Below are 16,774 nucleotides of genomic sequence, written 5' to 3'. Positions count from 1 at the left end.
TTATAACCTTGAAACTTTGATTCTTTTGTTATCCAATTCTTTCACCACCTGATAGCCATTTCTTGAAATTGTCATATTGTTCCCTTGTGAAGATTGAAACCATTTCATAATTGGAAATCCAATATTGTTTACGATTCTGTTTATTGCTTTATATTGTTTATTATGTTATTGTAATAGAATTGGATTGTTTTATAAAATTGTGGACCAGATTCGTGGTTAGACCAGATTGGTGGTCAAGTTAGGCCAATGTGTGCCTTGGATCCAGTAATTAGAGCAAAGCTGTGTGCCTTACTCAGGGTTAGTGCGTGACTGATCAGCAGCCTAACCTTGGTTTTTAAAAATGAAAATATAGTATCCAATTCTACATCATTATTCATTGTTCCCTTGATACCGTAACTCATTTCACTTGATCATTTTATTCTCAGTATTGTCAATGTAACTTGCTGAGCTAGTTAGCTCATTTGTACGATGTTGTTTATGTTTTTTTTTCTAGTTAAGAAGGAACCTGTTAGAAGCGAGGATCCCCAATCCAGTGCGAGAGCTAGGGGTCCAGGTTGATCGAGTTAAGCTAGCTGACAGCTTTTGAGATAGTTTAAGTTTGTAAAGTTTGTAATAATATTTAATATTCAGTTGTAAGATTGAATAGTTGGGATTTGGGCGTTTGTAATATAAGTGTGTGTGTGGCTTGTGTGCATACTTTAACCTGTTACGGTCCGTGGTATTGGTAATTAGGGTCACTGCATGTTATTATTATTATCTTTATTATTGTTATAAGCAGGTTATAAATAAGAGGTGTGTGTGTGGACCCTAAACTTCTGACCTGAGTTTGGAGGGTGCCACAGGTTTGGTATCAGAGCTACAGGTTATAAGTCACTGACACAAGCCTAGACTAATGGGAATGGGTAGAGGGTTAGGATTATAAGTAAGGAAATAGAAAGATAGAATGTCGAGAGGTTGAGTGCGATGGTATAACAGGTACTAGTATGATTCGCATTGAGGTTCGAGATTCTTATTTTGTGATATGATTTCAGATAGCAGCGATGGCCGACTCTTTCATCCCTGTATCAGCTGATCACTCAGAGCCCTCAGTTGGAGGACCATCTTCAGATCCACGTCCTATTGTTCCACCAGTGTTGGCTATTTTACCTCCACCTGTGTTACAGCCCATACCACTGCAGGCTATTCCACCCCCAGACATGAGGCTACCTATTAGAGGACCCCCACCTGCTGATTCAGATTCCACTGGGCATTCAGTTGCGGGTGCCCCATTCCAATCTATATTGCATCCTGTTCCTTATTACCGGTATGAGGCTCTTCTACTGGAGCGTGATTCCTTGTTGGCACAGATTCGAGAGATGCAGCATATCATCAGGACTACAGATGTTGATTGTGGTGTGAGGGAGTTTTGAGAGGAGATTCATGTGACACGGAGGGTTCTTGAGGCTAGATTGCATGGAGCTACATTAGTTGGCCCTGATGCATTTATGGGATGGGATAGTGAGGTGATGGAGGACCTCGAGAAGCTGGGCGGACCAGAGTTTCCTTGTAGTTAGAGCCAAAGGCACAGAGATGGAGATGCTGATCAGTACTGTTGTGGTTATTTAGTATGTACAGTAGTGTGTAGTATGTATCAGTAGACTTTTGGGTTGTATTTATAGATTAGATCTGCTGAGTAGTGAGTAGGTTTATTGTACCCTTTTGCTTTTACTTCCGAAACATTTTAACGCTTGTACTACCTAAAACTTTTGATCTATATATATCAATACCTTTTCCTTTCCAGCATTGTCATTTACATTACTGCACCTGTTTTACTTTACTTTATTTATTGCACCAGTTATACCACCTGTGACACCATGTACCCTACCCCTTTAACTGTTTACATTTTGTAAAAAAGCATGCAATTTACTTAGTTTAACTGTTATAACTGTTTTCAAAAAGAGATATTTCTATTTTACAAAACATTTCTTTTATGCAAAGAATTTGATTTAAAGGCTAAATAAGTTGTTTGATTCTTTACAAAAAATGTCTCTCAGAAGAAATACCCGCACCAACACCCAGAATGAAGAAACCAACAACAACAACAACAACCAAGATAATACCAACCAGAATGCAAACCCAGGACCCATATACCCGGCAGTAGCCCAGATTCTTCAGATCTTGGATCAACAAACTGTTCACCTGACTCAACAACAACAAAGGTAGACCAATCCCCAGGTAACTTTCGAAACTTTTCAGGCGGTGAATCCACCAGAATTTAAGGGTTCCTTAGATCCGATTGAAGTGAATATTTGGCTAAAGGAAATAAAGAAGTCATTTGCTTTAGCTAAGGTAAAGGAAGAACAGAAGGTTGAGTTTGCAAGTTATTATTTGAAAAATGAGGCCACCAATTGGTGGGAAACTATGAAGACATTGGAAGGTACAGATGTTATTACTTGGTAGAGGTTCAAAGAATTGTTTTTAAAAAAATATTTTCCCCAGTTTGTTCAGGATCATATGGAGCTGGAGTTTTTAGAGCTAAAGCAAGGAAATATGTCGGTAGCTGATTATGAGAGTAAGTTTTAAGAGTTCTCAAGGTATGTGACATCATATGTAGATACTGACAGGAAGAAGGCCAAGAGATTCCAGCAAGGTATGAAGCCATGGATCAAAGGAAAGGTAGCCATATTTGAATTGGATACCTATGAAGGAGCAGTATTCTAGAAATCGCTACGTGTGCCAGGGTGGTGAGGGTACCTTCGAGAGATTAATCGGCAAGTCGGAGATTAATCGGACCGATTAATCGGAATCAGACCGATTAATCGGAATATTAATCGGAAGAATATAAATATTATTTTTAATTTTTATAATTATATAATGATCAATATGTCAAATAGTTGTTTGGAAAAAGAAATTAGAATGGTATTAAACAATATTTACACATTTGACATGCGTTATGTACTAATTATTGAGTATACAATATTAACTATATTTTAATTCACACTTTTAAATTATTTATAATATGTTATTTTAATTTTTTAAGAAAATAAATATATTAGATTACTTGTTACTTCTTACCAATACTTTATATTAGAAATTAACATGATATTGTGTGAAATTATAAAATTAATGAATTAAAATTATAGAAACTTAAAAAAATATATTTTTTAATTATTTTCCGCCGAGACCGCCTAAGACCGATTTTTGACCGCCTAGCCCGCCTAATCTCCATTTTTACCCAACTTTTTGAAAAAACGCCTAAATCACCGCCTAGGTCCTAGTCGGGGCGTTTTACCACCGCCTAGCGCCTAGGCGGCCGCCTAGACCGATTTTTAGAACACTGTGCAGGAGTCGTACAGAAGGCCATGATTGCAGAAACTGAGAGTGAGATGTCACAGAAAGAAAAGGAAAGTAAGAAGAGAAAGTTTGAAGGGGATGAAAGACAGTCACAACCAGGAAAGTTTCCAAATTTTAGGAAGGGCAAGTTTCATCCAGGAAGAATTTTAATTTTAAAAAGCAAAATGCAGGCGACGGAAGTCAAGGCAGCCGTCCAGTCAATGTAAATCAGCCGAATCAGTTGAGGCTAACTTTTCCAGATTGTCAAGTATGTGGGAAGAAGCACGGAGGAGTTTGTAATAAGTTGAACGTGGTTTATTTCAAGTGTAATCAGAAATGGCACTATTCGAGGGAGGGCCGCAATCAGCCAGCAAGAGAGTCAGTGAACAAAGATCAGCCTATCCGAAATCTAGTAATTAAGGTTCCAGCTATTGGATTTACATGCTTTAAATGTGGAAAGCCCGGACATATAGCAAGGGATTGCAAGACACTAGCCCCAGTCAGTAATGTATTGAGAATTATGGGATCTACTCCAGCAGTGAATGAGACTCCAAGGGCTAGAGTTTTTGATATGTCTGTGAAGGACGCTATCCAGGATACTGATATCGTGGCAGGTACACTTAATGTGAATTCTTTATGTGCTAAAGTGTTAATAGATTCGGGAGCAACTCGATCGTTTATTTCTCAAGATTTTGTTAGTAAGTTAAATTGTCTAGTTGAGTATTTAAATGAAATAATGACTGTGGAATTAGCAAATCAAGAAAGTGTATCTGTTAATCAAGTTTGTGGGAATTGTGAAATTGAGATTTCTGGTAATAAGTTTTGTGTGGATTTGATACCATTTAAGCTAGGAGAGTTTGACGTTATCTTAGGAATGGATTGGTTATCTAAGCACGATGCCCAGATAGATTGTCGAAATAAGAAGGTAATGGTAAAGACGCTAGACGAAAGGATAGTAACGTTTAAGGGCCAGAAACAAGCAAAGAAGTTCTTAAAGATGATTCAAGCTAAAAAGTTACTACGACAAGGATGCGAGCATTTCGTTGCATATGTGATTGATAGAAGTCAGGAGCCAGCAAAACTCGAAGATATTCCGATAGTCAATAAATTTCTAGATGTGTTTCCCGATGAGTTACCAGGACTTCCTCCAGATAGAGAAATTGAGTTTGCGATCGATTTAGCACCTGGAACGGAACCAGTATCCAAGGCCCCATACAGAATGGCGCCTGTTGAGATGAAGGAACTAGCAAAGTAATTGCAAGAGTTGTTAGAGAAAGGAGTAATCAGACCCAGTGTATCCCTGTGGGGTGCACCGGTGCTATTTGTAAAGAAGAAGGATGGAAGCATGAGACTATGCATCGATTATCGGGAACTCAACAAGCTTACAATTAAGAACAAGTATCCGTTGCCTAGGATTGATGATTTTTTTAACCAGTTGAAAGGAGCCAAGTACTTCTCCAAGATCGATTTGAGATCGGGATATCACCAACTAAAGATTAAGCCAGTAGATATACCAAAGACAACTTTCAGAACAAGGTATGGACATTATGAATTTTTAGTGATGTCTTTTGGATTAACCAATGCCCCGACGGTATTCATGGACCTGATGAACAGAATTTTCAAGGAATGCTTGGACAAGTTTGTTATTGTGTTTATAGATGATATTTTGATTTATTCAAAGACAGAAGAGGATCATGCAGAACATTTGAGGACAACTTTGGAGATTTTGAGGAAGAAAAAGTTATATGCTAAATTCTTAAAGTGTGAGTTTTGGCTACAGGAAGTTCAGTTCTTAGGACACATAGTCAGTAATGAAGGGATCAAAGTGGACCCAGCGAAGATTGAAGCAATTACAAATTGGGAAAGACCGAGAACACCGACATAGGTAAGAAGTTTCTTGGGATTAGCGGGATATTATCGCCGATTTGTTCAAAATTTCTCAAGAATTGTAACACCATTGACAAAGCTTACACGGAAGAATGAAAAGTTTATATGGAACGACAAATGTGAAGAAAGTTTTTAGGAATTGAAGCAACGATTAATCACGGCACCTGTTTTTTCACTTCCAGACGATCAAGGGAATTTCGTAATCTATAGCGATGCTTCTCATAAAGGACTCGGATGCGTTCTGATGTAGTACGATAAGGTTATTGCGTATGCATCAAGGCAATTGAAACCACACGAACAAAAGTATCCTACTCATGATTTGGAGCTAGCAGCAATAGTATTCGCTTTGAAGATTTGGAGACATTATCTATATGGAGAAAAATGCGAGATTTATACGGATCACAAAAGCTTGAAATACATATTCACACAAAAGGAGCTTAATATGAGATATAGAAGATGGTTAGAGTTGATTAAGAATTATGATTGCACGATTAACTATCATCCCGGTAAAGCAAATGTTGTGGCGAACGCGTTAAGTCGGAAAGAAAAGTTGAATGTGTTATCAGTACCTGAAGAGATATATAAGGAATTTCAGAAACTGGAATTGGAAATCAGAGTTTGCAAGCCTGATGAAGCGAAAGTGTATAGTATGACTTTCCATCCGGAGTTGTTAGAAAAGATAAGGAAGTGTCAAGAGGAGGTAATGGATCAGGACATTAATCATTTGGTAGGTGAGGAGTTGTGCACACAAAATGACGATCAAGGTATTCTTAGATTTTCTTCTAAAATTTAGATTCCACCAGCAACGGAGTTGAAGAATGAAAGTTTACAGGAAGCTCATAATTCAAGGTATTCAATCCATCCCGGGAGTACCAAGATGTACAGAGATTTAAAGGAAAATTATTGGTGGCCAGATATGAAGAGGGAGATTGCAGAATGGGTTAGCAGATGTTATACATGTCAAAGAGTTAAAGCAGAGCATCAAAGATCAAGTGGATTGTTACAGCCATTAGAGATTCCAGAATGGAAGTGGGAACATATTGCCATGGATTTCATAGTCGGATTACCAAGGACGAAAGCCAATCATGATGCCATTTGGGTTATAGTGGACAGACTTACCAAGTCAGCTCATTTTCTGCCTATAAATGAAAGATTTTCACTAGACAAGTTAGTACATATGTACCTGAAAGAAATCGTAGTTCATCATGGAGTTCCTGTGTCTATCGTATCCGATCGAGATCCGAGGTTTAATTCAAGATTTTGGAAGAGTTTTCAAGAATGTTTGGGAACGAGACTGAATATGAGTACGGCTTACCATCCACAAACGGACGGCCAAAGTGAACGAACAATCCAGACAATCGAAGGCATGTTACGTGTTTGTGCTATTGATTTCAAAGGAAGTTGGGATGAGCATTTACCCTTGGTAGAATTTTCTTACAAAAATAGTTATCATGTCAGCATTGTGATGCCACCCTATGAAGCTCTTTATGGACGTAAATGTCGATCTCCAGTGTATTGGGATGAAGTAGGAGAACGCAAGATACTTGGACCCGAATTTGTGCAACAGACGAAGGAAGTTGTTTAAATTATCCAGAAGAGATTAATAGCAGCACAAGACCGTCAAAGGAAGTATGCAGATCAATTAAGGAAAGATATGGAATTCGAAGAAGAAAATCTAGTATTACTGAAAGTATCACCGTGGAAAGGATTGACAAGATTCCCGAAGAAAGGAAAACTGAGCCCTAGATATGTCGGACCTTTTGAGATTCTAAAGCGTGTGGGCAAAGTAGCTTACGAGTTGGAATTACCCCCGCACATGGAGCACATTCATAATGTTTCTCACGTATCAATGCTTAAGAAGTATAATCCAGACTCTTGGCATGTAATCAAATACGATCCAATAGAACTTCAAGCAGATTTATCGTATGTAGAGAGTCCAATAGAGATTCTAGAAGAAAGAGAGAAAGTGTTAAAAAATAAAGTGGTAAAGTTAGTAACAGTATTGTGGAGAAACCCAAAGGTTGAAGAGTCAACCTGGGAGTTAGAAAGTGATATGAAAGAAAAGTACCCTCATTTGTTTTCTTAGGAGATTCTGAGGACATAATCCTTTTAAGGGGGAAGGATGTAATATCTGGGATATATCGTGTAATTATTTTTGCTAATAAATAAATATTATGCATATTCAGTATTTATTCTGTGAATTATTTTTTAAGTGGTATATGTGTTAGGATGTTTAAAAATAATATAAATTGATTATTTTAATTTTTATATGTCCAAAATAAAATATAGATAATTTTCATATCTTCCTATTTATTTTTATGATGATTTATGATTTTATAGGAAATTTATGGATTTTATAAATTATTTTTCCGAGTATTTATAAACTATTTTATATAATCGGGAACCAGCCGACTTCACCCGTTTTTATGTTTTTATAACCCGAAACTTTTCTGCAAACTCCTTCCTAACCTAATTGCAATATTCCGAGTATTTTCCATGTTTTGACTTTTTCGATCCGGCGTACGGTTTGTCCTGTGCGGGTCCCGGCACAATATTTTCGATACAAAATTCGTTTCGGTAAATAAATAAAACTCGTATTTTCGATAAACGGGATCTTTTTATTAAACTGTTATAATTATCACCTCGTAATACGTGTAACCAGGCGTTGAGACCAAGACCGCAGTACAAATTGTACATATTTGGATAATTATCCCGAAAACCGGTACCGTTTGAATCTGTTTTTGGAAATAAATGTACTATTTTATATCCGGAACGATCTAACGGGATACTAATTTTCCGTAAATATAAATAGCCTTTACCGTATTTTACTTCGTATCGAAAATCATTTGCAAACAGTAATTATAGAATTTTTCAGAGAAAATACTTATATTTATAAAACTTTCGGAGAATCAAACTACAATTTGGAGGTGTTATTGAAATCGGCTCAGGAAGCTCTAGTAACCAAAACAGAGGTTTTGAAGTTTTCTATCAGTTTCTTCAAGTTTCAGAACTGCAGAATCAAAGGTTTATTTTCTATATTTTAATTTATTTTCGAATTATTTTGATTAAAATTATGATTTTTTGTTCGGATAATTGTTTGAATGATTTGATGATTGCATGTTGCAGAGCTTGTCTTCTTGATGATTTTGATATGTCATATGACTGATTTGGATTTCAATAACATGTTCAAAATTGAATTTAATTTTTGAATTTTGAAATGAGGGTGTATTGCCTGTATGAATGTTCTTAATTGGAATTTAGGTGTTTCTGTTCTAAGGGTTATTAGATGATTTTGTTGATTGTATTGTGTTTCTTATTGAATTTGCAATCGATTCATGTATATTATAACAACTAACGATTCGTGGTTTGCTCAAATCGAAGCAAACAAGTTCACCGGAAACCGGTGAACTTCTCGGCCATTTTTCGGCCAATTCTGGAGTAGGTTGTGTGTTTTGATTGCTGGTATAAATTCCTGGTGGTCCATACTTTAATTCTGGAGAGTGTGGTGGCCTGAGGCGGCCGGAATCGTGTTCTCCGGCCACACTCCGGCGAAGTCGACGGTGGGCTGGCAAAATTGTAAACAGGCCCCTATAGTTTTGAAAGAGAAACAGTTTAGTCCCTGTAGTTTGTAAACTTTGCAAAAATAGGATTCCTGTTTATAAATTATTTAAAAATCATATTTCCTATTTATTTTAATTATAAAAATTCGTTTTTAATTATTAAAAATTCCAAAAATTATTATTTTAATTCCAAAAATTATTTTTAATTCTAAAATAAATCTGAATTAATTAGTTAATTAATTTTAGTTAATAATTAATCAGTTAATTGGTCAATTAATTCGAAAATTAATTGATTAATTGATTTAATTAATTATTAATTGATTTTAATTAATTATTTAATTAGATTTAATTATTTACTTTTTATTTAAAAATTCCAAAAAAATAGTTACGAGCTTTAAAATATTATTCTAAATTATTTTTAAGGCTAAAAAATTATTATAAAATTATTCTGAAGCCATATTCGGCCAACCAAACCCTGTTTACAGTTTGAAAAATGGTTCAACGGTCCGTCTAAATTCCAAAAAATGTTTTAAAATTCATATTAAATATCTGAAAAATCCTTTTAACACCAAACCTTCTTTAAAAAGTATTTCCAATCAAATATCTTACGTGTTATGTGTTATATGTGCATTGAATAATGTGTTAAATGCATATGTGTATGTTATATGACTATTTTGATCGTATCTTTCAATCCATTAATCGGATTTGGGTAAAACGAAGGGTAGATAGAAGTGTATACTGAATAGAATCGTATGAGTTAAGTATTGATAGTGTTATTCCCAGTGGACTAACAATGAGATTTACAGAAGGGGGTTGAATGTAAATCTCAAAACTTTTTCAAGTTTTGAGCAGTTTGTAAGGCTAAGTGTTTGAGTGATCAAATGTGTGTGAATTGCTTGGAGCTGATGCAGACAGATATATATTCAAACACAAATGTAATGAACACAAAGAACTTAAAAACTTTTCTGGTGGATTTGTTGTTCCACCAGAGATGTGTTATTTCAGAAAATCTGTGATTCAAAATTAAATCACAGCTGCTTCCTAGAACAAACTAGATGATTTTCTCTCTTGATATTTCTAAACAGCTCAAGGAAAATTCACATCTAATTACTAGCTACTACTTGGTTTATATATCACCAAGTTTACAAGTAAAGAAAAAGATAAAGTACAATAAGAAAATAGTTCTCCACTTGTTTCTATTCCATTTTTATCCAGTGTAATATGGAATTATCTGTTAACTTTCCATTTTGAACCAGACTAAAAACAGCTGCTTTTTCTGCTGTTCCTGAAATAGGCTACCACATATCTGTCAATCCATGTGCCTCTGTCAGCTTTGTTAACTGTCACTATCAACTGCTATGAGACTGAGCATCCGTTGAAGCTTTCATCCGTTGATGGCTTTATCCGTTGATGCTCTAGCAGTTGAAGCTTCATCCATTGAAGCACTTATCCGTTGATGGATATTATCCGTTGAAGCATTAGAGACATCCGTTGAAGCTTTGTTTCTTATCCGTTGAAGGTCTTCAATATCCGTTGACACTTCTTCACTTATACAAAATTACAAGGCATGAAATATTTACAATTAGCCCTCCTATTTGTACATCCATTAGTAGTCAACATGACTGATTATTTCCTAACAACATCTAAGAATTACAGCTTGAAACCAGAGAGTGAAATGTGCTACAATACCAAACTTATTGCTAAGTAAGGCTACTCCTTCAACGGATAGCCAAGATGGTCTTATCCGTTGAGGCTACAAACACTAGATTTCTACTTAAGTGTTTTGCTTAACTTATCATCAAACTAATACACATATTCCTAATAATCTCCCCCTATTTATGTCTACTAGAACTGTAGGCATAAATTTGGGTTTAGCTTGATGATAACAAAACACTTAACAAATATATAAATTGTAACAAAGCAGAAATTCAAAAGTGCTACAAAAGTGTATATGCTGAGATGAAATTGAAGAAATACATTGTTTCCAAGGGTGCTCCTTTAGCCTGAGCAAATTACTTTCTTTTCCTTTGATCCCTGGTTTTCTTTCCTAGCCTCCTGTCATTCTCCTCTATTTGAAGTTGAAGTTGTCTGTAGAATTCAGCTTCATCTTCTTCATTGATATCTAACTTAGATTGCATATCCTTGAGAGTTTCATTACTGGCAATCTTTAGCTGATCTTCAATTCTGAAAAATCTTCTGACTCCTTTGTTGTCTCTGAACTCCATCAACCAATGAGGTGATTTGTGAATTGTAATACCTCTCTCTTGAATGAGTAAAGTTCTAGGCAAAGCATTGGGCTCCCTCCAAGTTTTCCTTATGTTGGCAATCTTGTTGAGAATCTCAGTCCTGGCAGTCCTGGTAAAGCCAAAATCCTTTTGTATGGCTGAGTAGACTCTAATCAAGGTAGAGTAGCCTTCATTCAGAATTCTGTGAAGAGGCCATGTTCTTTCCCCAGCTCCTTTGTATTTGAACACTAGTCTTTCTGGTAGCTGTCTGTAGGCAGTTATTCCCCTTACATCCTCCAGCTCATCCAGATAGATTTCAATGTCTGAAAATTCTTTTATGTCACAGATGTGAACATAATCATCTTTAGAGGTTTGAGGTTTAGGCTTATGCTTCTGTGTGAATTTGATTGAGGCTTTAGGGGGTGTTGATTTGATTCTTCTTTTCTGCTTCTTTGATGGTGTAAAAGAGGTTAGGAAGGTGGGTAATTTGATGGTGTCCCAATCAATTGGTTCCTCCTTAGGAATGATTGGTTCACCATGAATGTTTATGAAGGGGTCAGGCACAATGGGTTCAGGAATAGAGGGTAGTGGTTTGGATATTGATTGGTTTTCTTCAGTCTCATCTACCATCTTTCTCTTTGCATTGACCTTCTTTCTATTCCCTTTTTGCCATTCTTCCTTACTTCTTTCCTCCATCTCAGTACCAACCATGTCCCCCATAGCTCTATCTTCACCTTTGTCTTCAATTTCTTTCTGTTCTTCAGCCTGACTTAACTTTAGCTGTTTTTCAAGCTTTGCTTGTGCTCTTTTGTTAGCCTTTAGCTATTTGGCTTCTTCCTTCAACCTCTTGGTTTCTTCCCTCTTGGCTATGGAGAATTTGGGATGTCCTTGCATCACATAGATGCTCTTTCCCTCTCTAAAGATAACAGCCATGTTCCTCCTTACACCCTCATCCATGTTCTCTTTAAGCTTTATGATACTTCTACCCAAAAGCTTGTCTTCATCAGGCTTTGGAAGAGGAAAATCCACCCCTTTCATTTGAGCAAGGCTTAGAGGGTTCTTTGTAGAGTCCTTGTTGAAGCTGTTGTTGGGCTTGAGAACCATAGGTTGCAGATCTTTGGAAGAAGTTTCTCCATCCTTATGCCTCCCTACTGGCTTGAGTTCCATAATAATTGATTCCACTTTTGTGCTATGCTTCACAGATTGTGATTGAGAAGTTGTAGAACCAAATATTAGTTGCATCTTTTCATCAATCTTATTCCTTTGCTCTTTGACTTGCAATTCAGCTGCTGCTATCTAGATTAGATCAATTCCATCTAGCTTTCCTTTGACTTGAATTGGTGGAGAAGTTGTGATGACAGGAACTAGCACTTGAGAAATCTGAACTGTTGTAGATGGCTCTCCTTCCCCTTCCCCTTTATTCTCCCCTTTTTGTTATCATCAAGGGTAGGGGTCAAGCCTTGTGCTTTTACCAGCTGCATGAGTAGATTTGTTTGTGTTTGTTGATTCTGAAGAATGGTGGCCATAGAGTCTTCAATGATTTGAACCCTATCTTCCAATCTGGCCAGCCTCTTGTCAGCATCAGATGCTTTCCTCAGTCTCCCCAACAAATCTTGCATAGTACCATAGGGTATAACTGAATCCAATTTCTCAGCATTATAGGATTTCAGATCTGCAATATCCTGTTTGAGCTCATCCACACTTAGATTTTGCTGGTAATGCTGCAACTGCAAGAGATGCAGAGATTCCAGATGAGCTTGAAGAATTGCCTTGGTACCAGCATCTTGAGTCTCCTGAAAGGCCTTCTGAATTGTCATGACTTGTCTGACCAAAGTGACACCAAATTCTCCTGGTGTTGGTGATTTGGCCAGTGCCCATTCAGGAAGAGCAGGGGCAGAACTTGGGCCTTCTACTCCCCCTAAGTTCATGCTCTCATTCAAAGAATTAGAGTCATCATCATTAGAATTTACTCCAAATTCTTCAGATGGCTCACCAGCTTGAGAAGGCAGCCTGTTGACAGCAGCTTTGTCTCTGAGAAGAGATTCTGAAGTGTGTACAATGTGTAGTGTCTGTTCTGCCTCCACATTGCCCTGAGCAGCCAAAAATTGAAAGGCTGAAACAGGGTGAGTAAAAGTGTCAACATCCAAGGAAATGTTATCAATGATAGCTTTGTAATGTTGCTGAAATTGTCTTTCCTTATCTGCATCATCCACTGTCATTAACTCACTAGCAATGGCTGGATCCACCCTTATAGCTTCTGTACCTGCCTTTCTCTCAATTTCTCTCTGTTCTTACATCAGGGGCTCCCCCTGGCTCACACACACCCTCACACCCTCACCTTCACCTTCTAAGGTGGCACTCCTCTCACTTACTTTTGCCATGCTGGAAGAAATAGCATGCATTTGGTGACTCTCAACCTCTCCTTTTGCCTGGGAGCAACCCAGCCTCTCACTCAAAAAATCACTCCCTTCCCTCAAGCCTAAAAGTGATTGTACAGTTGCCATGTCCTCTACAGTTGGAATTGTTTTTGTTAAGTGTGTAGAGGCCATCAACGGATAGGGAGTATCCGTTGAAGTGGAAACTGATGGTATCAACGGATAACTGCTGTTAAGCTTATCCGTTGAAGAACAACCACTTGTCAACGGATGAGAGATATCCGTTGAAGAAGGAAAAGATGTAGATATAGAAAGTGACATAATTGTTGAATCTGTGTGGATTGATTTTAAGTGTGGTGACACAGATTCTGCAACTACATCTGAAAGAATTGGCTGATGATCCAACAAATCATCTAAAAGATGATGATCACCAGGTTTTGAGTGGGGCTCCTCCCTGAGTTTTAATGAGGGAGAATCAGGAATTGATGTGAATATCATATCCACATCCAGAGAGGGTGTTGGAGAGTTTGATGAATGGTGTGTTTCTATATTGAGAGAATGGGGCTGTGATTCCACATTTGCTGGAATCACATCAAGCTGAATTTGAGAAGGCACAGATACAGGTGGATGTATCTGTGCTGTGTGTGTCCCTTGTGTGGAAACTAGGGTCTTGGCCTTCTTCTTCCTTGAAAAGGCTTTAAATGGTGAATGTGTGGCTTCAGTGTCCCTCCCTCTTTTGTTCTGTGTCCCTGGTTGGGGACTATTTTCAATAGTTACAACCTTTTGGGAGGATGCAACTAGGGATGTGTTGGACTCCTTTTGAACCACCACAGTCTTTTGAGAGACTGTGGCTTGGCTGGTTTGGGTACCACTCACCTCTCCCACCTTATCCTGGGGGGCTTTTTGATGTTCACCCCTCCCCTCACCACTCACACCCTGTTCACTCCCTTCAGGGTTTATGGTAGTTGTTATAACTGTTGTCTTTTGAGAAACAACATAGGTAGGTTTCTTTGACTTGACTTTGGAAACTTTAGATTTGGTGGCTTTGGTAGGAGCCTGTTTGGACAAAGACACAGGTTCCATAGCCACAATAGAAGGCAAAGAAACATTGGGGTTGGAAATAGTAGGAGTTATAGAAACATTTACCTCACTTACCTGTGGTGCATTCATGATTGGCAAGTATACCAATGGCACCTGGCTGTTGAGGTTCATTCTCAAAAGGTCTGCAAGGACCCTTTTCTCTTGTGCCCAGCATTTGAGTTTATTATTCTCATTGGATATAACCAAACCTTCAGCAACATGGTTAGCCAATAACATAAAGAATCTAGCAAAGTAGATGTTATGTGGTCTATTAGCTTTGTTGCCTAATCTGGAACCTAATTCTAGCATAACACAGTTGCTAAAATTAAAGTACCTATTAGAAACTAGCATATAGAGCATATTAACAAGAGATGAAGTGATAGCATCAAAATTGCTAATCTTCCCAGAGAAAACCTTAATAAAGGCATCTCCAAGAAAACTCCATTCTTTCCTAAGGCCTTTCCTTCTAATACTACCTAAACTAGCAGAATCAAAAGCATAGCCTATGGAATCTAGCATTGCAGAGACATCTTTATCAGTATGTGGTGTCATGGCATTATTCTCAGGCAACTTAAAGCAAGATTGTATATCATCACAATTAATGCAATAGTCCTTACCTTTGAGAGAGAAGGCAATAGTCATATCTGTTGAGTTGAACTCTGCAGTTGTCCAAATTTCCTCAATCACTTCACAGTAGATGGTTGGGGCTTCCAGCATTGCATAGCTCAGTTTGCAGTTCTTGATGAAGTCCATCATCTTGTGATAATCAGAATGGGCTTCATTCTTTTCAACCAAGACTATGAAATTATTCTTTTCATAAACAAATCCTGTTTGAGACATAATTTTGACTACTGGTGCCATTGTTGTGAGTAGAGGTTGCAGAGAAAAACTTGAGAATTGAGAGAGAAAGAGAATGATAATTGCAAGAAAGCGTAAAGTGAAAATAAGAATTCAATTGGGCTTTTATACTTTCTTGAATTAAAACATAAATAAAATAATTAAATGATACCTTTAAGTAAGTGACAGCCGTTCAGGAATAAATAAAACTGTAGAAATTCTGAAAACTACCGTAAATACAAATACATACAACACTGTATATCTGTATCAACGGTTGAGTAAAAGAATCAATGGCTGTGACTCACTGACGTGACACATCAACGGATAAGGTAAATAGTTATCCGTTGATGAACAACACCATTTTATCCGTTGAAGGATAAAATTACCAGAAATGTATTTGTCTTTCAACGGATGACGAATATTCATTGATAGAACAATTTTGGCTTTCAACGGATAGGGAATATCCGTTGACAGGATAAGTCTCGATTAAAGCCAACTTTGTTCTTGCAGCAAATTCATTTCAGGCTACAAGACAGATTACATAGATGACATAGATTATGAATAGTTAAGCATACCTAACTCACTTACTAATCTTGTGAATGTTGATTCATCAAGTGGCTTGGTAAATATGTCTGCAATCTGCTTTTCACTTGGAACAAAATGAAGTTCCATTGTACCTTTCATCACATGTTCCCTAATGAAGTGGTACTTGATATCAATGTGCTTGGTTCTTGAGTGCTGCACTGGATTTTCAGTAATGGCAATGGCACTTATGTTGTCACAAAATATTGGAATTTTGTCAACAGTTATACCATAGTCAAATAACTGGTTCCTCATCCATAGTATTTGTGCACAACAACTACCAGCTGCAATGTACTCAGCTTCAGCTGTTGATGTAGAAACAGAATTCTGCTTCTTGCTGAACCATGATACAAGCTTGTTCCCTAGAAATTGACAGGTGCCTGTTGTGCTTTTCCTGTCTATTTTGCAACCTGCATAATCTGCATCTGAGTAGCCAATTAGATCAAAACCAGACTCTCTAGGGTACCAAAATCCTAGATTTGGAGTCCCCTTGAGATATCTGAAAATTCTTTTAATAGCCACTAAGTGAGATTCTTTAGGGTCAGCTTGAAATCTAGCACAGAGATAAGTAGAAAACATAATATCAGGTCTACTAGCAGTTAAATATAAAAGTGAGCCAACCATGCCTCTATAACTTGTAATATCCACAGACTTTTCAGCCTTGTTTAATTCAAGCTTAGTGGCAGTGGCCATGGGAGTTTTTGCAGGTGAACAATCCATTAAGTCAAACTTATTTAAAAGATCATAAATATATTTAGTTTGACTAATGAAAATTCCACCACTAACTTGTTTAACTTGTAAACCAAGAAAGTAAGTTAGCTCTCCCATCATGCTCATTTCATATATACTTTGCATTAATTTAGCAAACTTTTTACAAAGTTTATCATCTGTAGATCCAAATATAATATCATCTACA

Source organism: Apium graveolens, chromosome 4 (assembly GCF_009905375.1).
Source record: "Apium graveolens cultivar Ventura chromosome 4, ASM990537v1, whole genome shotgun sequence".
NCBI classification, from domain to species: Eukaryota; Viridiplantae; Streptophyta; class Magnoliopsida; order Apiales; family Apiaceae; genus Apium; species Apium graveolens.
The sequence above is the reverse complement of the archived record's forward strand: the minus strand, read 5'-3'. Positions refer to the sequence as shown.